Genomic DNA, 25,455 nt, shown 5'->3' with positions numbered 1-25,455 from the left:
ACTGACTGGTATGGGAAGTCCTCAGCATATATACTCTTCCACTAATCCAATCACAATGCACTTTGTACCTGTAACTCTTCAGAGAGGTGACACCTGAAACTCAAAGAGGTGTGAATGCTGTGGAGTTACTTTGAGAGGATTACCAAAGTATCATGCAACGCATTGAGACAGGTGTTACTTGTTCTTGTAACAAAGTATCTAGTTCTAGTGCAAAAGAAGCAGTTGGATTTTTATCCAGTATTTTGTAAGTTGTATAATCAGAAAGTTGTCCATGTGCTTCCGCAAGATAATCTGTTTTGTCTAAAATGACAATTTGACCTCCTTTATCAGCTCTCCTTATAACTATATCTTTATCTTGTTCTAGGTTTTTTTAAGGCTCGTTTTTCTCTTTATGTAAGGTTGTCATTCTTTTTTACAGAGAGAAGTTTTTGTTCTTTCTTTATATTATCATGTAGTAGAGTTAATTCAAATTCAATATTTTTTTGAAACATATTTATGGTATGATCTCTTAAGTGTACAGGGTAGAAATTTGATTTGGTTTTACATTTTTCTAGAGTTGAAGTATGATGAGCTCCAACTCTTCCTATTTCAGAATTAGCTTCTCTCTGTAAAATGTTCAAGTTGCAGAAGTGTTTTCATCTCGTGGAAATTTGACACAAAATGCTTTCACATCACGCTTTACAATTCAGTTTAGAAGGCACAGGGAGGGGGATATTTGTGAACGGAGCCGTAGGTACGGAGGGGAGGTCGGGGGAGTCAGTACAGAGCCGAGCCATGTGCATACTAAATCACAAGTCCCATCAGAAGCTAGGGGGGGCGGATTGGAGTGAGTACAGAACCGAGCCTTCTGCTTCCTAAATTACAATCCCCTTCAGAAGCTACGGGGGGGGGGGGGGTGTGAGTAAAGAACCCAGCCTTCTGCTACAGAACTCCTGCGCATGTGCGAGATTTCAGATGGGGGCGGAAGGGAGACACAGCAGTTTTTCAATATGGCGCTTTCTAGCCGTTTCTTTTATGTAAGTTATAAAAAGCGTCTTTTGCAACTAATTTTAAAATAATATAGAAACTGTTATGATGTGTACCGTATTTGCAAACACTTCCATGCATTTTTAATAAACTGACAGGTCCTCTTTAACAATATGGAGGATATTACTCGAAAACAAAAATTTGATAAGATTTTTTCACAAGAAACTTATAGGTCAACTTCAACATTACGTGAATATTTCAATTCTTTAGAGGCTTTATCCTTTAAAGAACTCAAATCATGGTGAGAAATTGCTACTTTTGAAAAGTACATATCCCTACACATGATCCCTAGAGGCCTTAGAATTAAAAAATATCCCACTTCACATTCTTATGATAGAGATTTCATGGAACAATGGAACAAAGTTTTGTCTGAATGCTCCTTAAGACTAATGGATCTCTTAGTTAACAAAAAACTAAATTTAAGAAGAATTTAAAAAGAAAATTTAACTAAACGAATTGACAATTTAGAACACCAAATTATAGATAAGAAGACTAATAAGTTTAAGCGAGATAAAAAAGACTATGATCAGAACACAGTTTATAACTGGACACCATACACCAGAAATAATTAAAAAAATCCTTTATTAGTAAAAATAAAAATTCTACACATAGATCCATCCTGAAAAAGCCTAGGGATAAGAGAGTGACTTTCTTGGGCACTGATTTCGACAGCTTAGAGAGTAATAATGAATCGGATATCGGTGGCTGCTCCTCCTCTCCTCTTGCTTCACAGGCTACCAGGGAAACACGTGTAAAAGAAATCTTCTCCGGAGAAGACACAGGGTCCAAATCCATCACTTCAGCAAAAAACGGACAGAGTTCCTGGTCCAGGTGGAAAAACAGAACAAGTTACCGCTCAAGCGAATCAGGAGAGGAGGAAGAAGACATCAGAACATCTAAATACACCCTGCCAGAAAGGAGGAGGAGACGGTTCGGAATCTCTCAAAGAGAACTCTCAGCCCTGAAGAAACTAGTGTCCTGGAAAAAGGTCTAACATTTTGTCGAAACAAAGACTTTGATTTATTTGACACCATCACAGGCATTAATAGATTTGTGTGTAAATTACTGCTGAAAAAACATTTTTTTGTTGATGATATTGGAGTTACTGACAAAGAGAAAGATGGACTTAACAAGCTTAACCCTATATCTTTCTACAGTCTAATGTGTCAAATTTCCACGAGATGAAAACACTTCTGCAACTTGAACATTTACAGAGAGAAGCTAATTCTGAAATAGGAAGAGTTGGAGCTCATCATACTTCAACTCTAGAAAAATTTAAAACCAAATCAAATTTCTACCCTGTACACTTAAGAGATCATACCATATATATGTTTCAAAAAAATATTGAATTTGAATTAACTCTACTACATGATAATATAAAGAAAGAGCAAAAACTTCTCTCTGTAAAAAAGAATGACAGCCTTACATATAGAGAAAAACGAGCCTTAAAAAACCTAGAACAAGATAAAGATATAGTTATAAGGAGAGCTGATAAAGGAGGTCAAATTGTCATTTTAGACAAAACAGATTATCTTGCGGAAGCACATGGACAACTTTCTGATTATACAACTTATACTTTATACTGGATAAAAATCCAACTGCTTCTTTTGCACTAGAACTATATACTTTGTTAGAAGAAGCCCTTACATTCAAAGTCATAGATGACAAACTGACCTCCTTCTTCAAAACTGACACTCCCAAAACAGCTATATTCCATTATCTACCTAAAGTACACAAAATAGAGCGACCACCCCCAGGGCGCCCAATCATTGCAGGTATAGGCTCACTAGGAGAGAATCTTTCTGAATATATTGATCATCTCTTGCAACCTCTTGTCTTAAGACTCCCCAGCTACCTGAGAGATAGTGGACACCTATTACATGTATTAAATAATTTCCAATGGCAAAAAGAGAATTTTAAATGGGCCTCTATCGATGTAACCTCATTATACTCCTGTATACCTCACTCCCTAGGCCTTAAAGCCATAGAACACCACTTACTTCACTAAAGCACGTACGAATCAAACCTCATTGTGTTCATTTTGAAATCTATTCAATATTTATTAACTCATAATTTCTTTTACTTCAATAAGAAATACTATTTGCAATGCTGTGTTACAGCCATGGGTGCCAAATTTGCTCCATCTTACACCAACCTATTTTTAGTTTGGTGGGAAGAATTACACATATACAATGAAGATAATATACACTCTCACAATATCAAATACTATGGTCGCTTTATTGACGACATTATCTTAATCTGGTCTGCCACCGATGAGCAATTCACCGAGTTCATTACCTATATTAATACTAATGATTACAACCTGAAATTTACTTCAGAAATAAATGCTAAATTCATTAATTTTCTAGATATCACATTATCTGTTGAAAACAGACACATCACTACTACAATCTTCAGCAAAGACTGTTCAGCTAAAGGTGGCCATACACGGACCGATTTTTTACTTACAAACGACCGATTCCCAAACGATCCGATGCTATCGTTAAGTTATCGTATAGTTGGTGGTGTACGAACGATCGTCGGCCCACTAAACGAGCCAACATTATCGTCCCCAAAATCGATCGGCCAGGTTTAAAAATTTTGGTCGTTTAACGATAAAATCTGCCAGTTGGTGTGAGTGTCAGACATTTGTCTTTCAACGATTGTTCTCTGCGCATGTCACGATTGCCAGCAGCGGAAGTCAACGACATTCGATCGTACGTAGATGTACGATCGTACATATTTTACGATAATGATGCGACAAAATCTTTCCCGAATTATCGTTGCCCGTGGATGGCATATCGTATGGGAACTCGATCGCCATACGATCGTTTGTCGATATAATCGTTCATCACACAACGAGCGAAATCGCCTCGTGTATGGCCACCTTAACACTTTATTAAACGCACAATCCTTTCACCCTAAGCACTTGATACACAATGTCCCTTACAGACAATTTCTAGATCTTAGGGCTCTGGCACACGGGGAGATTAGTCGCCCGCGACAAATCTCCCTTGTCACGGGCGACTAATCTCCCCGAACTACCACCGGTGAAAATGTAAGTCGCATATGTTGCCTCGCAAGGCAATTTTGGCGATTTGTCGAAATCGACTGCGCAGCGTGTGCCATCCCACCAGCGACTTACATTTTTGTCGGTGGGATGGTAGTTTGGGGAGATTAGTCGCCCGTGACAATGAAGATTTGTCGCGGGCGACTCATCTCCCCATGTGCCAGAGCGATTAGACGTATCTGTTCTGAAGAAGCAGATTTTTTATCCTAATCAAAAGATCTCTTCTTAAGACTAAGGAATAGGGGTTACGCAAATAAGACCTTACAAAAAGCCTTCGAAAGAGCTGCTACAACAAAGATCTAACCTTTTCAACAGATATCAAACCATCACTACTGGAACACCTCCCTCCCCCGAAGAGACTGAGTTACAAAAACAAAAAAAGATGATAGATAAAAGCAATTCAAAACCCTTATCATGTATTTTGACTTACAGTCCCCAGTACAACAGAATAACAAACATTATTAATCATAACTTTACCATCCTTAAAACAGATCCAGTATTAAGACAAATCTTAAATAATGGTTGCAGATTTGTGACAAGAAGAACTGAAACATTGAGCAACAAACTATCCCCTAGTCTCATTGAACACAATATACCTACCAACACTTGGTTGTCTACTCAGAGTATGTACAAATGTGGCTGTAGGCATCACATGCAATTTTGTCCTTAAAACTCAATCCTTTACTTCCTTTACTACAAAAAAACATACCAAATCAAACATTACATTAATTGTAACGCAAAATATGTAGTATATTTACTTACCTGCACCAAGTGCAATAAACAATATATTGGCCAAACCAGTAGAAAACTGAAGGATAGAATTCGCAAACACATTTTAAACATTACAAATGAAAACTGCAGAACTACAATAGCAAAACATTTTTCAGAATGTTGTAATAGATCACTGTCATACTTATCAGTCATAGGAATTGACAAAGTCACTCCAAATTTTCGTGGAGGAGATATCACCCATGCCCTAATTAAAAAAGAGACAAAATGGATTTTTTTTTTACAAACCAGACAACCTAATGGTCTTAACTATGAATATATACATACATATATACATACATACATACACATATACATATATACATACACATATACATATATACACACATATACATATATACATACACACATACATATATAAATACATATATGAATATATGTAATCCTACATAATCCCTTTTGACTTTACAATTGACCATTTAAGATAATGAGATGTGTTTTGTGATTGGCCAATTTTGGAGTCCTCCTATTGGCCACCCTGACTTTAAATATCGTGTGTCTTGAGAGTGTAATGTAGCCTATGATTAAGTACCCCTAAGGTACGAAACGCGTAAGGCTTCTGAATTTTTTGTTTTATGTATAGATTAAATAAATTGTAAACTTTTTTAACTACTACAAGCTGCTCCCTCTGACTTTTTGACTTACTGTGGATACCAGAGTGCCAGCCTGGTATCCACGCGGCGGCGCGATTTCGACTTACATTTTCACCGGTGGGATGGCAGGTGATGGCAACTCAGGGAGATTAGTCGCCCGCGAACAGGGAGTTTTGTTGCGGGCGACTAATCTCCCCGTGTGCCAGAGCCCTAAATGTTCAAGAAAAGATAACAGTAATTTTATTATTGAGATAATGTCAAAAAAATAGGACTGACCATTAACCATTTAAAGATACTGTTATCCAAGAATTGCATGAACATTCTTCATAAGATAAGAAAAAATTACTGCAAAGGTCTATAGAAATTAAACAAGTGGGCCACTTTTAACTTATATATTACAAGTGCAATTAAATGTCAAACAAGGATTATATTCATAAATCTATTACTTCTCATTGTCTTTCCGAGTAATTTATGATGCTATGATTTGACAAGATTACCAATAAGCCCAGACAGGTGGAATTCTAGAAACTGCTACTGGTAAATTGCTCCAATCAAACCATAACCAACTAGAACCTAGGGATTTTTTTAAAATCCTTTCCTATCTAGTTCCTTTACTTTCTTACTTTGTAGCGCTGGCTCTTTCTGCTCTGTATCTAAGATAGATTTAATCAGCCATGGGTTAGATTACCATGGCAATCAAGTAATCAACTAAGTCTATTCCCTCTTTCACTACTAAATATGGTAGACATAGGGGCACATTCATCAGAGTATGAGTTCAAATCCCGAAATGGGAAAAATTCGGATTAGATACGATAATTTCTGATGATTTCAAATATCACGAAAATTCTTAGAAAAAATTGGAATAGTCACAATAATATCGTATTGGCGATCCAAAAGTCACAAAATTCTTGTATCGAACGATCGTAAGAGGTGGGAAAACCATTCCGACTTTGATCCTTCCTCCCATGGAATCAATGGCACTCTGCAGCTCCAATAGGAAAAATATTTACACCAGCACACCCTTACCTCCTCCAGAGAATTATTACTTGGTGCACAGCCTAGAGAGTCGGCACTCTCCACACAGTCCGGTCAAAATATTTCAGCCAGCACAACAAGTACCTTACTTGCTGTGCTGGCGGAAATATTTTGACTGTGCAGCTCCAACCTGGCCCAAGGAAAGTCTCCCATAGGGCTCAATGGCACTCTGCAGCTCCAACCTGGCCCAAGGAAAGTCTCCCATAGGGCTCAATGGCACTCTGCAGCTCCAACCTGGCCCAAGGAAAGTCTCCCATAGGGCTCAATGGCACCCTGCAGTTCCAACCCGGCCCAAGGAAAGTCTCCCATAGGGCTCAATGGCACTCTGCAGCTCCAACCCGGCCCAAGGAAAGTCTCCCATAGGGCTCAATGGCACTCTGCAGCTCCAACCCGGCCCAAGGAAAGTCTCCCATAGGGCTCAATGGCACTCTGCAGCTCCAACCCGGCCCAAGGAAAGTCTCCCATAGGGCTCAATGGCACTCTGCAGCTCCAACCTGGCCCAAGGAAAGTCTCCCATAGGGCTCAATGGCACCCTGCAGTTCCAACCTGGCCCAAGGAAAGTCTCCCATAGGGCTCAATGGCACTCTGCAGCTCTAACCCGGCCCAAGGAAAGTCTCCCATAGGGCTCAATGGCACTCTGCAGCTCCAACCCGGCCCAAGGAAAGTCTCCCATAGGGCTCAATGGCACTCTGCAGCTCCAACCCGGCCCAAGGAAAGCCTCCCATAGGGCTCAATGGCACTCTGCAGCTCCAACCCGGCCCAAGGAAAGCCTCCCATAGGGCTCAATGGCACTCTGCAGCTCCAACCCGGCCCAAGGAAAGTCTCCCATAGGGCTCAATGGCACTCTGCAGCTCCAACCTGGCCCAAGGAAAGTCTCCCATAGGGCTCAATGGCACTCTGCAGCTCCAACCTGGCCCAAGGATAGTCACGATACAGAAGCTTGAATGAATCCGAAACTTTTGTACTCGGCGCGGCAATACGATTTTGTCACGTAATTTTTGACGCACAGTACAAAAAAGTTGCGCAAATTAGCAATTTTGTTGTTACCATGGCAAGATTTCCAAGAGATAAAGTTACAACCAAACCTGAAAACACAGCCCAAAGAATTTCTTATTCAATCAGATTCCTTTGCTGCATCTAAAGATGCTATTACTTTATGCCCAGTGTTGTGATTAGGAGTCTGATTATTTAAATATAAATGTCTGGTTACAGTGACCAATGTTCTTCCTGCAATAAAACCTTATTGCTAATACTTCCTCTATCACTTCAAAGCAGAGAGCTTTGTCTATATGATTCATAATGGGTTCCTTATCTCTCTTTGGAATAACTACAATAGGATTTTCATGGTATATTTTTTAATACTGTATTACACTATTCACATTGCAAAAATTCACTCTACAATTTAAAATTTTAGTCTTAAACCACCAAACGTATTTTTGTTTAGCTGGTGTGTAGGCAGCTAACTCAGTGCATTGTGCCTGATTCTGAGATTTTAGAAGTAGCCAGCACTACATAATAGAACTGCTTTGAGATAAGCTATTTTTTCTCCTACTCAGTGTAAGTAAAGGAGTCATGACTTGGCTGAGCTGGACTTGGATTTTTACTGTTAAATGCTATTCTGATATCTACCACGAGGTGGGACATGGGAGCATTTTTAGCAATACAGGTGTCAGGGACCTGCTATTTTGCGACCTACAAATAGTTCTGCTGATCAGCTGCTGGGGAAGAAAGGGAGGGGGGTGATATGACTCCAACTTGCAGCGCAGCTGTAAAATGTTGCTAAAGTTTATCATACAATTATTATTAGTAGTAGTAGTAGTAGTAGTAAGTAACATGTGATCATGTGGAAATAGGAGCTACAGGTAAAAGCTGCTGAATTTCTGGTGACACTTGATTACTGGACACTTTTCTGCTAAAGTAAGCAAATTCACTTTTTCTGCTGAACACAAGTTATTTCCTGTTGCCATTTACTGCTGCTGCAAAGCGTTTTGAGTTGACAAATAAATGGTTTTTCCCACAAGGAGTGGCCTGTATTTGTGATGCAACCCCGCCGTGTTCCCCCAAAACGTCACATTTGAGAGAGTATTTATACATTTCATTTCCTCTAGGGCAATAGGTTTTTATAAGTTAGCAATATCAACATTATATCATCAAGGTGGTAAGTCCGCCCCTTGGCATCACCCATTTACTTCACATTCCGCCCATTTATGGACCCGGCCCAGCTGGTATCATCCATGTGAAAAGGTTACATTGTATTACAATGAGATTCCAAACATGTTGTGACATTTCAACTAATATCACACATTGGGTATTTACACTGGCACGAAAAACAGCAATTCGCCAAATGACAACAATTAAGTTTTGGGTCGTAATCCACCCTGTGTGTGAGAGCTTCATGCCACATCTGTCAGTTCTGCAGGAACATGGGCTGAATGACAGCATTTTATCCATCAACTTAAACACCATGTGTGACATTAGCCTAAGGGTAATGGAACTTGTGGGAATTCTGTATAACTGTCCTGGGTGATTTGCAGCTCCAATGGCAGTGGGGGAAACACTAAGGGCTATATTTATCATGCTGTGTAAAAAGTAGAGTAAAACATCACCGGTGATGTTGCTCATAGCAGCCAATCAGATGCTTTGCTTTGGTTTTCTACCTGTTAAAATCTAAGTGCTGATTGGTTGCCCTGGGCAACATCATCGGTAATGTTTCACTTTTTACACAGCATGATAAATATACCCCATAGAAGTAAATCTATCATGCTGTGTAAAAAGTGGAGTGAAGCATTACTGGTGATGTTGCCCAGGGCAACCAATCAGCAATTAGATTTCAACAGAAAACCAAAGCAAAGCATCTCATTGGCTGCTATGAGCAACATCCACATCTATGTTTCACTCCACTTTTTACACAGCATGATAAATATACCCCTAAGTCTCCCAACCCCACATTTATTGTTTCTTGTGATTATCATTCATAGACAGAGACAAGAGACAAGACATCAGGGTGACATTATATATGTGATATACAATACGACCAATTGTGATCACTATTTTACAACTATTAGCATGTAATAGGGTTTATTATGTCCCCATCCATCATCCCATAATATAATCGGTAAGTATTAATATGCTACATTTGTTTATTATGGTTGTTATGCAGTTATGCAGGCTCTGTAACCAGTGTAGGTAGAAACCCTGTAGGATTGTTTATTTTAATGTACAGTTTCACTTACTCCAGGGGCTACTATGTCCCGTATTCACCTTGTAGGAAAATATTTACTCAAAAGGTGACTATTCCAACAGTAAATATTTTAGCACACGCAACTTACACACCCACTGAAATCCACAGTGTACATAATGATAACTCGTTTCTTAGAGGCACTCTATTCCTTTAGGAACAGCATTGTTTTCCCTGCGGGTTATACATGAAACTCCTTGCAACATATACAACATTTATGCTCGTTACATGTACTTCATTTGCCAAGGAATTCCATTGAGGTGTATGACTGTTATTATTTTTAGCCTTAGCAACGATTAAAAGATCTCACTTTATCATGAACCCAAGCAACATAGGGGTAATGTAATAAGTCAAGCAAAGGTTGCCCATTATAAGTGCAGTGTACAAAGTGCACATTTGAGACAAAGGGACAAATGCCCTGTTTTACTCACCATCTTTTTCCAGATGTGTCAAACTGTGTGCAAAGTACTTTGCATGTTGTCGGGAATAGGGTAAAAGTTGCAACTGGCATCTTTGGAGTTGGGATTGAGTATGTGTCAAAAATGAAATTAGCATCGTATTCGCTGGCCACAAGTCTGTTGTGGATATTGGCCTGGATCAGGTTCCAGGGTTACCTATATTCCTTAGGTGCACTTGTATGGTAGAACAGTTAATCCCCTCGTTGTTTTCGGTTTCACTCAGTTTCAAGGAATAGTTAATACCCTCATTGTTTCTACTTCACACATTTTAATCCCATCATTGTTTTCTATTTCACCCAGTTTCAAGTGAAACTTAAACACATTATTGTTTTCCAAGAATGAGTGCCAATGCTCCTAAAATGGCTGCTGGTGGATTCAATTAAATTAACGTCTGTTTAACCTCAAATTGTTTGAGTTTTAATGATACTTTCAGCTCTAAAAATGTGGGATTTTCAAATGTAAACTCAAAATTTTCATACTAATGATTCAAGCATTATCGTGGCATTTTTTAAAAACAACAATGATCAAGTTTAATGTGAATTTACACCATGTCAAGTTTATACGACTTTTAAGGCCAGAAAAAAACTAATTTTAGTAAATCAGCTCCTTAGAGTTTATGATTTGATGTGAATGTGAGGGCCAGATGGCCATGTCTGGCATTTTTAGGAAGAGAATTTGGCTATTTCTAACTAAACAGCAAAAATTTCAGTGGAATAAAAACAACAACATTTATTGGCTCAAATTAAACAAATCAATAAAAAGCAAACATATAAGACATACTATACCAAATAATGGATAGGTGCAACCCAGTGTCTCATGGTACCCACTCTCATAACGTGTTTCGCCCCATGTGGTGCTTCATCAGAGGAGGTGATGAAGCTCTGTTTTTATTCCATTGAAATTTTTGCTGTTTATTCATATGTTGATTCGGGACCTATCAGTGGGATATAACTTTTAGATTCCCTTTCTTAACCTAATCTATTATTATTAGTTTATTTCTAACTAAACCCCTGGAAAGCATCACAATAACTATTAGTTAGATACTGCCCATTATTAGGCTATGGCTGAAATAATCTTGAACTATACATTTGTATATAATAAAACAAATTAATCTTAAAGATAATTAATATGGAAATATGTATATATTAATATATTTAAAGTGTTTGGTATAGGTTGGTGAATATTCTTATATACAGTAGAGACAGGCAACAGCATTATTATTATAGGGGAATTAACTGTATTTGATCATGAATGTAGAGCTGTCCTATTGCTGGACCATATGTTCCATCTATTCACGTGTAATGTAATTACCTTCCACTGTGCTACTAAAAACAATATAGGTTGAGCCCTTGTCTCTGCAGATTTTGGTAAACTAGATTTTCCAGTATGGAACTGGCAGGCTGCTCTGGGAGGCTGGTATTTGTTCAGCAGTAGGTTAATAATGATTACTATATGCATGGGCAGACACGTGTAATGCAAGACTACCAGGAACTCAGATATGGTACAGATCTTCTGAAAGAGATATTCTTGATATATTCCTGTCAGTTCCTGCTCAACCTTCTTGGGCAATAGTGTAGCAATGTATGAAATGAAGATAAAAATGCACGGAATGAAAGGTGTCACACACCCTGAGTTACAACACTGGCTTCCTAGGGGCTTGGTAGTCTTGCAAGAAAAGAAGCTGAAATATTGTCACTTTGGCAAGATAATATCACAGAATGGTTGGAGAAACACTGACTTGGAGGTAGCAAGTCTTTTAATGTGCCCCTTAGTTTTATTCTGTATTAGGGATTTAAAGCTTTGCTGGACCACCTTTACTAAATGGTGCTTTTAATCATCACAAAACATATAGTTATATACCAGTGATCCCCAAGCGGTGGCTTGTGAGTAACATGTTGCCCATCTTACCCTTTGATGTTGATCCCAGTGGCCTCAAACTAGGTGCCCCTTTGTAAATTTCTGGCTTGGAGGTCAGATTTGAAAGGCCAGAGACACAGTTTTACTCCAAGCACATGGGGGCAACCAAATTAATTACAATTAATTACAATTCTTATTTGGCATCCCCAAAGATTTTTTTTCATGCTAGTGTGGTTCATCAACACTTTTTACATGTGTGGCTCACAAGTAAAAACTGTTGGGGATCCCTGTAATATACTAAGATACTGTATTCAGCCTGTGTTCTCTTTTGGGAGAATAGTATGGCTTAAGGCTTCAGACACAGCATGGCTGGGTAGTTTTAAAATGGAGATTTTTCAGACTTTTTCCTTTACTATCACATTCAAGGTCAAACATTTGACCTGATATGTAATAATAAGGAGGCAATAGCCACACTAATAAGCAAAGATCATCCCATAGGGACAACAGTTTGGAAACTACTATTCCCCCCTCTCCAATGTTCTTCTTTCTATTAGCTCCTGCAGTGTTAAATAATGCATAGTGAATAGGAACATTCTTCTCCAGGCATGGATTTGCTGTGAAAATCAGCATTTTGCCACCTGCAATTTTTTTTTTTGCGAAACGCCTGTAACAATACGGCATGACAAAAGTTGCCGAAGTGGGGGGAAAGTTGCAGTCGAGTCAAAAAAAATTGTGCCCATCAAAAAAATTGACAGTAGCCACATTTTGCTAATTTTTACAGTTTTGCTAATTTTCCAACAAAGTGAAACAGGATAGATTTGCTCATTACTTCTAATGCACTTATTGCTTGTACTTTATGGCAATTGCACCATTTTCTATAGAGTATAAAACCTATATAAATTGTCAGGGTGTTAAGCAGCATCAAGGGCAATATTAGGGAATAATTGCTATGGGCCCTTAGAAGTCATGCCATAATCTTTTCTCCAGATCAACACTGGTCTATAGCAAAGGCTCACAAACTATGGGGCTTGCCATTTAGGGGGCTCTTGTTGTTGTGAATGGAGGAGCCCAGGCAGAAGTCCCTTAGGGTGAGGGTTTTGGTCTGTTCTAAATTCTATTCTTGTTTGCAGTGCTAGATTCTCTTGGAACTATAGCTGATACAGCAGCATTGGAATATGCCTGTAACCTTGCTCTATGCTAACTGGGGGCATAGACAAATGTCTTTCCTCAAAGTGGGACTCCTTGTCCTGTGCATCATAACACTACTAAACAAATGCCTCTCACACCATTGGCCAGTACTCTTCAATGACAAATGCACCAACCTGGGTACTATTCTAGTGAGCCCCATGACACCATTTTGTCTCCCTTGTGGCTGCCCTGGGCAGTGCTCAGGCAAAGTGACAGTTTTTAGCCTTCTGCACATACACATTGATATTAGCAATTATAATTACAGGTATGGGATCCCTTATCTGGAAATCCATTATCCAGAAAGCTCCAAATTACGGAATGCCCATCTCCCATAGACTCCATTTTAATCAAATAATTCAGAATTTTTAAACTGATTTCCTTTTTCTCTGTAGAAATAAAACAGTACCTTGTAACTGATCCCAACTAAGATATAAACAATCCTTATTGGATACAAAACAATCCTATTGGGTTTAATTAATGTTTTATTGATTTTTTAGTAGACAAGGTATGGAGATCCAAATTACGGAAAGACCCCTTATCCGGAATACCCTTGGTCCCGAGCATTCTGGATAAATGGCCCTATACCTGTACTAAGAGTTGAATAACAAAATTTACACCCTCCCCCAGTGATTCTCTTTTAATGAAACTACATTGCAATCAAGACCATTCCCCTTTTGTGTGTATCTTTAAAAGAACATTTTACCTAACTATTTGAATAGGGAACAGTTCATGTAAAACAATGGCACTCTTGTTCCTGAGTAATGGCTTCTTTAAAAGTAATTGCATAAAGTGAAAAAAAATTCCAACCAGAGTTCAGTATTTCTTGTGAACGAGGTTACCTATAGGTATCCAGAATGCTCAGGACCTGGGGCTTTCCAGATTAGGGGTCTACTAAAAATCATTTAAACATTAAATAAACCCAATAGGATTGTTCTGCCCCCAATAAGGGGTAATTATATCTTAGTTGGGATCAGGTACAAGGTACTGTTTTATTATTACAGAGATATGTTTTATTATTACAGGGAATATGTCTTACATTTTCAAATTATTTGAATAAAATGGAATCTATAGGAGATGATTTTACTGTCAATCAGAACTTTTCGGATAACTCATCCCATAATGTAAACCCTACAGGGCATTTTGTGCCTTCATCTCTTTGCTGGTGAGTGTTGAAGAGAATATATCATTGTTTACATATACATTTCAGACTCTTGTGGTTTCACTATATACGATTAGGATCATTTAGTTCATTTAGTTCTTTATTCTGTTTGTAGCTTTAGCAACCTGCCTATTGTATATTGCTAGTTACCCAGTGCCACCTTAGCATGCCTTTCCTTCTCACCATTGCAAAAGAGAACACTGTTATCAGATGTTCATAAAATATTAAACACAGGAGTGGCGCCCTGTGTTCTCTTGTAGCAGTGACGTCTGTATAGAGTCCCGGTTGCTACATTTGTAGATTGGATATAAAAGATTACTTGAATTGGAACAGAATAGTTTTGTTGAGATAAAAGCAAGTTTTGCACAGTCAGAAACCGTTAACCATACCAGTGATCCCCAACTAGTGACTTGTGAGATACATGATGCTCATCACCTCCATGGATGTTGCTCTCAATGGCCTCAAAGTAGGTTCTCATGTTTAAATGCCTGACTTGAAGGCAAGTTTTGGTTGCATAAAAAACTGTTGTACTGACAAACAGATCCTTCTGTATTCTGCCAGTCCATATTGGGCTACCAAATAACCAATCACAGCCCTTATTGGTCACCCCCTAAAAACATTTTCCATGCTTATGTTGGTCCCCAACTTTTTTTATATTTAAATGTTGCTAAAGGGAAAAAAAAAAGGTTAGATAAACTAGAGGTTTGTGCCAGTATTTGAGTTCAAATGTTCTGATTGGGCTCAAACAGAATGAGATCAAATATACTGGTAGATCTTCCCTCGGGTGAGACAAGTCACCGGATCTTCTCACTGTCCCTGTCCCACATATCTTCCTCACAATTGCTTTACACTGAAAATCCCACCATACTTAAATTTATTATAAAGAACATGATGGGAGCTGTAGCCAAGCAACATCCGGGTGGTGTTCCTAAAGCCATATTGCTCAATAAAACTTCCCCCAGCTTTCCAAGGCCACATTAAAATGCTAAGACTCCTCCAATGAGAATCTCACCTGATCTATGTAAATCTGGCTCCATGATTCCTGGTGTATTCCTAATATTTTCATATATCAATAGTTTTTCAGAGTACTGGAGCATGACTAATGTTACACAGCAATATGAAACATCAACATCCTTCTCTATAGGGACTTGGTGGGAGCAGCAGGAATCAAGAAACTGATGCCGTAGAAATCTTTGGTTGTTTGATTCCCTAATACAATACTGTTACAATTTATTACACAGTAACCGTTTGCACCCAACCCTATAAAAAGTCCTGCATTTTAACCAAACAAATGTAAGAAAACACATGCATCTTGATTGTACCAGAGATACCAGTCTCAGTTGAACTCGATTGCCATGTTTCCATCAAGTGTTTGTCCAAGGACCTCATTCACAGCCCTATGCTGGGTGTTATCACCCAACCTGATCAATATCCAGATAATATATAAATTGAGGGGCATCTCTTTGGGCTCATACACAGACCAGTCGACTTCCTACCTGGCCAGGGGTTATATTTATTCAATGTATGGGCACCTTGAATTTTCAAGCCATATGTTGCTCTTGGGGCATGAATACTACGGGGCACATTTATTTAAGGAGCAGTAACACCAAAAAATGAAAGTGTTTTCCAGTCATTAAAATATAATGTCCTGTACTTGGGTTAAAAATAAATCATTGTTAATTCAATGGTCATCGTTATCTGGATGTGCCTATAAAACTTGTAGTAAAAGGCCCAATTAGCATGGCCTTCTAGACTATTATTTCCTGTAATAAAAGACGCTAAGCTTGCCAAGGAGCAGTAACCCACAGCAACCAAAAGTGTTAATGCTACCTGCTTATTGGTTGCTATGAGTTATTGCTCCTGGGCAACAATTAAAAGGAGAAGGAAAGTAATTTTTGGCATTTTACTGCCAATAGATTTGGCACATTAGTGCCACCTAGAACGCTATATTTATTGTGCAGAAACCATTGCCATACCTAAGTAAATAGCTTTAGAAGCTTTCTCCATTTGATTAAGATAACAGCTGCCATTTTAAGTAGCTTCCTGCCTGCAGTCTAGCCCTTATAGCTCAGATCTCACATTCCTACGGGAGGGGCGAGGGAGTTCTTAGCATTCTGGTGGAAGGGGGGAGCAGGAGAGGGGAGAGTGGAGAGAACTGTGCAGACTCTGGCCATGGGAATTAAGTATGTTTCTGAGAGAGGAAGTCAGACTCTGGAGCATCATGTTTACAAAAAAAGAGACAAGAAATCCTGTGTTTCTTTTGATAGAGGACTCAGTGCAGTGTTTCTGTGAGTGCTTATGGCTGTATTTACAGACCTTTCTGATAAAGCTTACTTAGTTTTTACCTTTCCTTCTCCTTTAATGCTTTTTTTTTTTTTTTTTTGCTTTAACGTTTTTTTATTGGTGAATAAAGAAAAGTTTACAGCAATAAAGTTGCAATAGTTTTAAATTATACAATGTGTATAAAAAAAAGTAAAATAAATAAAAGAAGCAGGTAAATAAAGTAGAACATTGCATCATCACTTGTGCGGGTAGTTTAATGTTAGTTATAAATTCACCTGCTTTATTACTATGCATTAGTAAATAACAAAAGACAGATAAAGTAGGAAAAGAGGGGAGAGAGGGGACAGTAGAACAAAAGGAGGATATCCCATTTTGCGTGATACTTGTGCAATAGGTGGTTATTTCTGGCGTTAAAGTATTCCATGGTACTGTTACTGTTGAGACCTTTAATGCTTTTTACATAACACCGTGGGGCTCATTTATCAACACTGGGCAAATTTGCCCGTGGGCAGTAACCCATAGCAACCAATCAGCGATTGGCTTTTTGCAGCCCGCTGCAGGTAGAACAATGAAAGCAACAATTTGATTGGTTGCCATGGGTTACTGCCCACGGGCAACTTTGCCCAGTGTTGATAAATGACCCCCCGTATGTGTTTAAACTTTTGAATATTTTAACTAAATTAAGCTAAAAGTCAATGGCTTTGAAGGCAACTATTTTTATACTCTTGAATGGCTAAACAGACTTGTAGAGGTGAGGCACAAACTGATGGCCACTTAATGGCATTTCAATGCGGTCCAATGCTTTACACGCAGCAAGCTGATTAGTTTCCATACGACATATACAAAGGGCACATTATATTGAAATCGTGATGTCGTACAAAGATGGGGAGCTTGAGCAGACTGGGGGAAAAAATCCCCCGAAGGGCCACATTCAGGCCTCAAGTTGGACAGACTTGTGTTTCAACAAGCAACCGTGGTTGGATAAATCATAACGTGATACTTTATTTTATCCGATTCTGCTGTATAAACAGTGTTGGCTTTTCACCTTTATAAAGCTAATTGCTAATGGCTCCACATGAGGCAATGCCAAATAAAATACATTTTCTACATGGCAACGAATGGACGCTATCTGTTTCAGATAAACAATGCATTAATACCAATTAAACAATAGAAAGCCAAAGTCTTCATCTGGTAATTATTGTGCATTGTACTTCTGAAGGCAAATTGTTTTCCCAAGCCTGGAACGATTCCCAGACTTCACAAGATATCCTTGTTGTTGTGTTTGCTTTTGCTTCTGTGTTCTTGTCTCACGTACAAAGAACAAGGGATAATATGATACCTTACTCAGAAGTCATTGGGAATTCTGTGGCCACTTTATAATTGAAGTCACCAAAGATGCACCGTATATACCAGGGATCCCCAACCTTTTTTACCCATGAGCCACACTCAGATGTAAAAAGTGTTTGTGAGCAACACAAGCATGAAAAAGTTCTTTGGGGATGCCAAATAAAGACTGTGATTGGGTATTTGGTAGCCCCATTTGAACTGCTGGCCTGCAGGAGGCTCTGCTTGGAGTAAAATGTGTCTCTGTGCTTCCAAAACTTGCCTCCAAGCCAGAAATGTAAAAGTGGCAACTACTTTGAGGCCACTGGGAGCGATATGAAAGGTGGTGGGGAGCAACATGCTATCAATAGTTAGCATTAAAACTGCTGTGTAGGCTTCTGATAAAGTGAAGGTAGTCAAGGCCAGGCATGCCTGAGTAGTGAATGGAAAAATGTAGTTCCAGTAACTTTGTTCCACCCTTCAGTTGTTTTACTAATCCTTTTAGTAATTTTAATTTTGGGATCCAGTAAAAGGGTGTTGCTGCCAGTAAAGACTCCTGCCACAAGGGATAAGGGAATGTGGATAGCTTTATTAGTAGAGACCGGTCTGGAAAAGGATTGTTGATTGATGCAACGTTACACTGCCTTCCATGGCAAGAACCTAGATGTCCTCCCCAGATCCATACTTTAATATGACCCATCCCTACATACATAATAGCTGTTATGTGCCCCTTCAAAGAATATATGAGTATTTTTCTGACATATTGTAACAAATGAATCATTCTCTCTTGCATTGTTAGGTGGTACATTCCAACTTCCGTACTGATTTGACTAAATAGCATCCAGTTTGGCAGGATCGGGACTACAGAATGGCACATATAGTAGGGTGTGTATTAGAGCAAGGTGTGACTATTCCTGTTCATGCTTGTTGTGTTTAGCTTGGGATCGGGGATTGGGAACTATGAACGTTAGAACTGTAAATAAGAGTTTAGACAAGTGTATCATACACTTTATAGGTTTGCACCCCTATCACCCATAACGGAATCTTGTTTGCTTTAGTAGTTATCTGCTTAACTACGGTTTACAAAGGAAACTGAATTAGAAGTTTTATTAGCCTCCCTATACAGTATTTATAGAAGTAAAGAAGCCACCAATTATCAAATACATGTGGACAAACACCAAGCGGCAGTAACGACAACAGTGTAAAGGCATTATTCCCCAACAAATACTCCAAAAGCCTATAAAACAAAATAAAGCTAAAGAATATTATTTTAGTACATTTTCTGGCACCCAGTGATAAATGTATCCATCTACTTTTCATATGTAAGAAACCACTATTCAAATAAGAAAGAGGTATAACAAAGCACTACATCACTCCTCCCCAGTTACAACAATTAGTAGTAACACACACACTATATATATATATATATATATATATATATATATATATATATATATATATATAAAACATCATGTAACACCGCACGCATAGGTCTTTAAAGGAGAAGGAAAGGCTAATAAAGGGTTAATCTCAAGCTGCAGGCATACCGTCAGTTCTCTCAATAGTGCCCTTAAGTCTCCCCATATTTCTCCTGTTCAGATGATCAGAAGCCAAACAGGAAGAAAAAATGCTGAGCTGTGTAAAGAAAATTCCCATAATGCCTCGATCCTGCAACAAGACCAAGACCCCTGTACATGCAGTTTGCAAGACTATGAGGAAGCTTCCTGCTAATTGGCTCAGATCACACATTCCTAAGGGGGGAGGGAGTTCTTAGAATTCGTTTCTTGTGGGAGGGGAGAGCAGGAGAGGGGAGAGAGCTTGCGCAGACTCTGGCACAGGAAAAAAGGAGACAAGAAATCCTGTGTTTCTAGAGGGCTCAGTGCAGCGTTTCTGTGAGGGCTTATGGCTGTATTTACATAGACCTTTCTGATAAAGCTTACTTAGTTTTTACCTTTCCTTCTCCTTTAATAATGAAGAAAATAATACATATATTGAACCAACACTCAGTCTCAACTAAGAGCTTGATAATGGTGTTTTATAATTCCCTGACTCCTGCGCCCAAGCATATAATCTCATTAAATCGAGTGCACACTCTCTAATGGTATATATTTTTTTTTTGATAAATTAGATAGACAGACAGACACAGACAGACAGATAGACAGACAGACACAGACAGACAGACACAGACAGACAGATAGACAGATAATGGTTTACTGCATCTGCTCTTATCAAAAGGACTTTATTCTGCTGGTGGTGTCATATACATACTGTATATACATATACAGGAACAGGATACATAATCCAGAATGCTTGGGACTTCAGGTTTTCTAAATAAGGGATCTTTCCATAATTTCGATCTCCATACCTTAAGTCTGCTAAAAAAAAATAATTTATGCAGCTCAGTTACCATCAAGTACTGCTTTATTATTACAGAGAAAAGGGAATCATTATTAAAAATCTAAATCATTTGCTTTGCATGGACCCTATAAGAGATGGCCTTCCTGTAATTCAGAGTTTTCTGAATAATAGGTTTTTGGATAAGGGATCCTATATCTGTACTATTGTTTATAGTGAAAACAACTATATCACAACTAAATGAGTCTAAATATCAATGGGTAATAAAATATTTTACCTTATAAGGGTGAGGACACACGGAGCTACTAGTAGCAGCTACTTGTTACAGCTACTAAATACCAGAAAATCCCCTGCCATAAACAATACTGAGAATTGTCTCTGCTAACACAGACAGTAATAAGTAAATTATCAACATTGTCTATTTCTGTAGCCATGACAAGTAGCTGCTACTAGAAGCTCTGTGTATCTTTGCCCTAAAGCTTATACTCCTTGCTCTGGTGTATACAACACAATGTTGTGATAAGACCTAATGCCAGTTGGCATGAAAGAACTGTGCTTCTTAGCAACAGCATACTATGAACCTACAGGGAATCATTACAGACTAGTTAAAACCCCTGCTGGAAATATCTTGGGAAAAATGATCTTTTGCATAAAAACATGTAACAAGACCTGGTGGTGTCATGGATAGGAGGCAAAACTAGGCTGTCCTGTGTCAATAAGGAATACTGATATCAAAGCTTTGCTGCAGGGCTTGATAAAGAAGGGCTTTATTTCCCTTTACATATGGAAAAAGTTTCCGTGTGGCTTTGTGCCCTAGGATACTATTGTCTTGTAGCAGTCACTAATAGAGATAATCAGTGTTCCTTAACTACCTAGTGAGTCCTAATTAAGATAAACATGGAATTTGTTTTTAGAACCAAGGTTGCAGAGCAAGTCCATGTATACATTTTATTGTATTTGCAGTTAATTAATGTTAGCACCCCCGAGGGTGTAGTCACATTTACTGCTAATCAGCCTAAGCTTAATAAATATTCAAAGGTAACTCCTGTTTCATTGTGCAACAGATCATGGTACATGGCTATGTACAACAAGAAAAAACCATAGATATGTGCGAGTACAAGATTATAGATAAATGGAGGGCACATTAACACAAAGAATTATTATTGATTTATGAAGAGGTTCAAAAACCAAAAGTGCCCCCACATAGGGCAACATAAGACAGACAATATCTCTATAGCAGGCTTGCACACTCAAAAAAAGTACACACACGCCAAGTGGTAGTTGCCAAAAGAAGTTCTCATTTTTAGAAAAATAGATAAAAATACATAGCACCCAAATGTGATCCAGGCAAAAATGAATTACAGAGAAGCGGAGACACTTTCCTAAAGATGAGAATTACCCCGATGTTTCGGCATAAAGCCTTTATCAAGGGGGAATTCTGGGGTAAGAGAAGTTGCATTATAAATGCATTGTTTAATTTAATGCCAACCTTCCAATACTGCGCAGGCGATTACTTCCTGGTGTGTGACATCACGTCCCGCCTATGTACAGTAGCTTCCTTGGACACATGTTCCACAGAGCAGCGCTGCTTCCCTGCCTCACACACATATATGAAAGTACGAGCTTACTTTGTTCAAACTGCATCCTAACAACCAATAAAACGTGCTACACGCTATTGTAAAGAACCCTCGGCATTCAATATTAGCTTAAACAGGCTACATTGATTCAAATAGGGGAAAATCTTATCATACTTACAGTGATTTTCTTTTCCTGGATTGGAACATGGCAGTGGGCACCAACGGGTTAATCCCTTGGTCATGTGAAGGACAGGAAATGACATCTAACAATATAAATTCTCCCCCGACCAATGTCTGGTCTCCTATTTTTGACTGCACAAAGCTCTCCCCAAAAAGGGTTGGGAAGTGTATATAATTTATTTATTTTTGCTTGATTAGCTGAAAACACATCCAACCTATAGAAATTAATGAAGGTATTAAGATTATACCAAACTGCTGCTCTGCATAGCTCTTCCACCAAAATTTGGGCATGGAAGGCCCAAGACGCCGCTACTGCTCTAGTAGAGTGGGCTTTCAAAACATTTGGGACTTGCACTGCACTAGCCTTGTATGCCTCCGAGATACAAGACTTGATCCATCTGGCCACCTTAGCTTTAGAAGCTTGACATCCAGCTTTACTCCCCGCAGGAATAATAAGGATATTCTGGTCTTTCCTTATTTCTTTCATTCTCCGCAGGTAAATATTGAGGCATCCGGCTACATCTAAATTGTGCCACAATCTCTCTTCTTCCTTTTGAGGACATGGGAAAAATACAGGGAGGACAATGTCCTGATTCATGTGAAATTCTGTAATAACCTTAGAAAGAAACTTGTCCGGTGTCTTCAAAATTACTGAATTAAATATTAAATGGCTTTCTGAAGCTACTAGAACCTGAATCTCTCTGACTCTTCTTGCTGACGAAATTGCCAAAAGGAAAACAATCTTCCATGTAACCAATTTTAGAGTAGCCTATTCCAGTGGCTCAAAAGATTCTTTTGCCAAGGCCAGTAGGACTAGGCGCAAATCCCAAGGAGGAACTCTATCCTTCTGCTTAGGTCTGATTTTCTCAAGGGCTTGAAAAAAACAAATCACAAGAGGTGTACTAGCCCAGTTTTTTCCCCCAACAGCACAGACAAGGCTGACACCTGCCCTTTAAGAGTTGATGCACTCAGGCCCATATCTAGACAACTCTGCAGAAATTCAACAATAAATTCAGGGGAGGCTATATTACAAGCCCTTCCTGGCTCTAGGCACCATTTTAAATACTCACAAAACTTCACACATTGGCAGTGCACTCCAGGTCAGCATAAAGAGCCGCAACAGTTAATATTAAAATCGATCAACCTTTATTTGCACATCTAAAAAACACAGCTTGAGGTCTCGTAATACTGCCAATGTGTGAAGTTTTGTGACGAGATTTGTCCCTTGGCTACGGACTCCGGGCAGGAGCACCCCGGTAAATAGGACCATTTGGTGAGAATAATGTTTTCTTGTTTGGAAGTGGGCTCTCCCTGGCCGTGAGTTTTTTCACCTGAGTGCAGTGTCCGGGGCAGGTTGCACCTAGACCAGAGGATTTGAGCGGTGAGCAGTTTTTGTTTGGGGGAACCTGTACCACTTTGTTCAGATGGGCATCTGTATTATACTTTAAACTAATTTCCATGTTTGAGCTAGCCCTTAAAATGTGTGCTGTGAATATATTTTTTCGTGTGACCATTTTAAATAGGTTTCCCAATTTTTATAGTATTTTTGAGAAGTGGACACTTACCTTGCTGCCAGTAAAGTATTCACTGTATTGGCCAATAAGCCTTCGTTTAATAAGTTCAGCCTCTCAGTCGCCAAGCCATCAATTTCAAATTTTCTGGATTTTGGTTTTGGTTTTTGGGTTTAACAGACACGGATGTACTGGAATTCTGAAAGGTGGTAACACTGTCATTTTGAACAATAGGGGAAACCAGCTCTGTCTGGGCCATCATGGAAGAACAGCAATCACTTCTGCTTGTCCTCCTTTATTTGCCTTTGGGAATCATTGGGATGGGAGGGAACGCATAGGCTAACTTGAACCGCCAAGGTATTCTGAAACAGTCTTGGACTATTGCTTCCTTGCATCTAAACCTGGAGCAGAACATCTTCACTTTCCTGTTCTGTGGGGTTGCCATAAGGTCTATCACAGGACACCCCAATATTGTAGCTATCTGGTTGAGTGAACTCTGATACAGCTCCCATTCCCCTGGATACAGCTTCCTGCTGAGCTAATCTGCCAGTATATTTAACTTCCCCGGAACATTGCTGACAAATTTTCTAGCTAAAAGATTTTACTAGTAAAGACTTTTTTAATTTCTTTAAGTTTAGAATAGGCTCAAAACTCTCCTGAAGGTTTCCTTCTTAGGGCTCTGGCACACGAAGAGATTAGTCGCCCGCGACAAAACTCCGCCGCGTGTGCCATCCCGCCGGTGACTTACATGTTCGCGGTGGGATGGCGGGTCATGGCAACTCGGGGAGATTTGTCACCCATGACAAGGGAGATTTGTCGCGGGCGACTAATCTCCCCGTGTGCCAGAGCCCTAAGGAACAGTTTAGAATAAACACCCAGCCCTTGCTGCTGGATTGGAACTGGTGTAATTACCTTTTTCTCCAAAAGATGATTGACAATTTCTTTCATGGCTTCGGCTGCTTCTTTGGCATCCTTGACACGTCAAATTTTGGTTGTGGAATCCCCACGAACTCCAGCCAATTACCGTTTGATATTATTTCTTGAACCTAGTTGTCCAAAATGGTTTGAACCTAAACAGTTTGAAATCTGAGAAGCCTTCCTACAACTTCCCACTGCTGGACTCGTGCATCTTCATTGGCTTTTTGACTTATCTGGTTTTCCTTCTTTCTTGATGTGCTGAAAAGTTTGGTTTTTCAAATTCCAGTAATTCTGTCTTAAAAAACTTCTCCCTGGTCTGTACGATCTGACTTCTTTAAAAGAAGTTCTGGGGGACCCTGACACTTGCCTTCTCCCTCTCTTATGCTGGGGTAGAAAGGAAGTTTTCCCAGCTGATGCTTTTGATATGATACTATCCAGTTTAGCACCAAACAAGAGACTTCCTTCAAAAGGTATTGAACACAAATTATGCCTTGACGGCGTATCTGCCATCCAATGCTTCAACCACAATGAACACCTAGCTGCGACCGCTAGACTCATCCCTTTTGCTGCGAAAATAACTTGGTCCAGCGATGCTTCACATACAAAATCATTCACTGCCTTAATCTAATCCAACACTTTAAGCATGTCTTCTCTACTGGTTTTATTTCTCAAAGCCATCTCCATATCCTAAACCAAATTTTATTTGCCCCAGCCAAAGATGTAATCGCAATAGCCAGCTAACAAGAAGCTCTAGCAACAAGATAAGATTTTTTCAAGATTGAATCTTGCCTTCTTTCCAATCCCCAACACAATGTAGCACATGGTTTATCTGTAAAAATCATAGATGCAGACAATATTAAAATACCAGAATGACATAAACAATCCCAACAGGCTG

General features: G+C 39.1%; 1 long non-coding RNA gene across 1 annotated transcript; it reads right to left on the bottom strand.

Moving 5' to 3' along the window:
• Positions 1-1,591: 1,591 nt before the first annotated feature.
• LOC108648051 lies at positions 1,592-5,074 on the bottom strand. The gene is made up of 3 exons (XR_004223594.1): positions 5,010-5,074; positions 4,697-4,789; positions 1,592-1,848 (listed from the first exon to the last, which is right to left on the bottom strand). It is a non-coding gene; the product is annotated as an uncharacterized LOC108648051 (long non-coding RNA).
• Between the last annotated feature and the right edge of the window lie 20,381 nt (positions 5,075-25,455).

This window comes from Xenopus tropicalis, chromosome 7 (genome assembly GCF_000004195.4).
Source record: "Xenopus tropicalis strain Nigerian chromosome 7, UCB_Xtro_10.0, whole genome shotgun sequence".
Taxonomy (NCBI): domain Eukaryota; kingdom Metazoa; phylum Chordata; class Amphibia; order Anura; family Pipidae; genus Xenopus; species Xenopus tropicalis.
The sequence above is the reverse complement of the archived record's forward strand: the minus strand, read 5'-3'. Positions and strand labels throughout refer to the sequence as shown.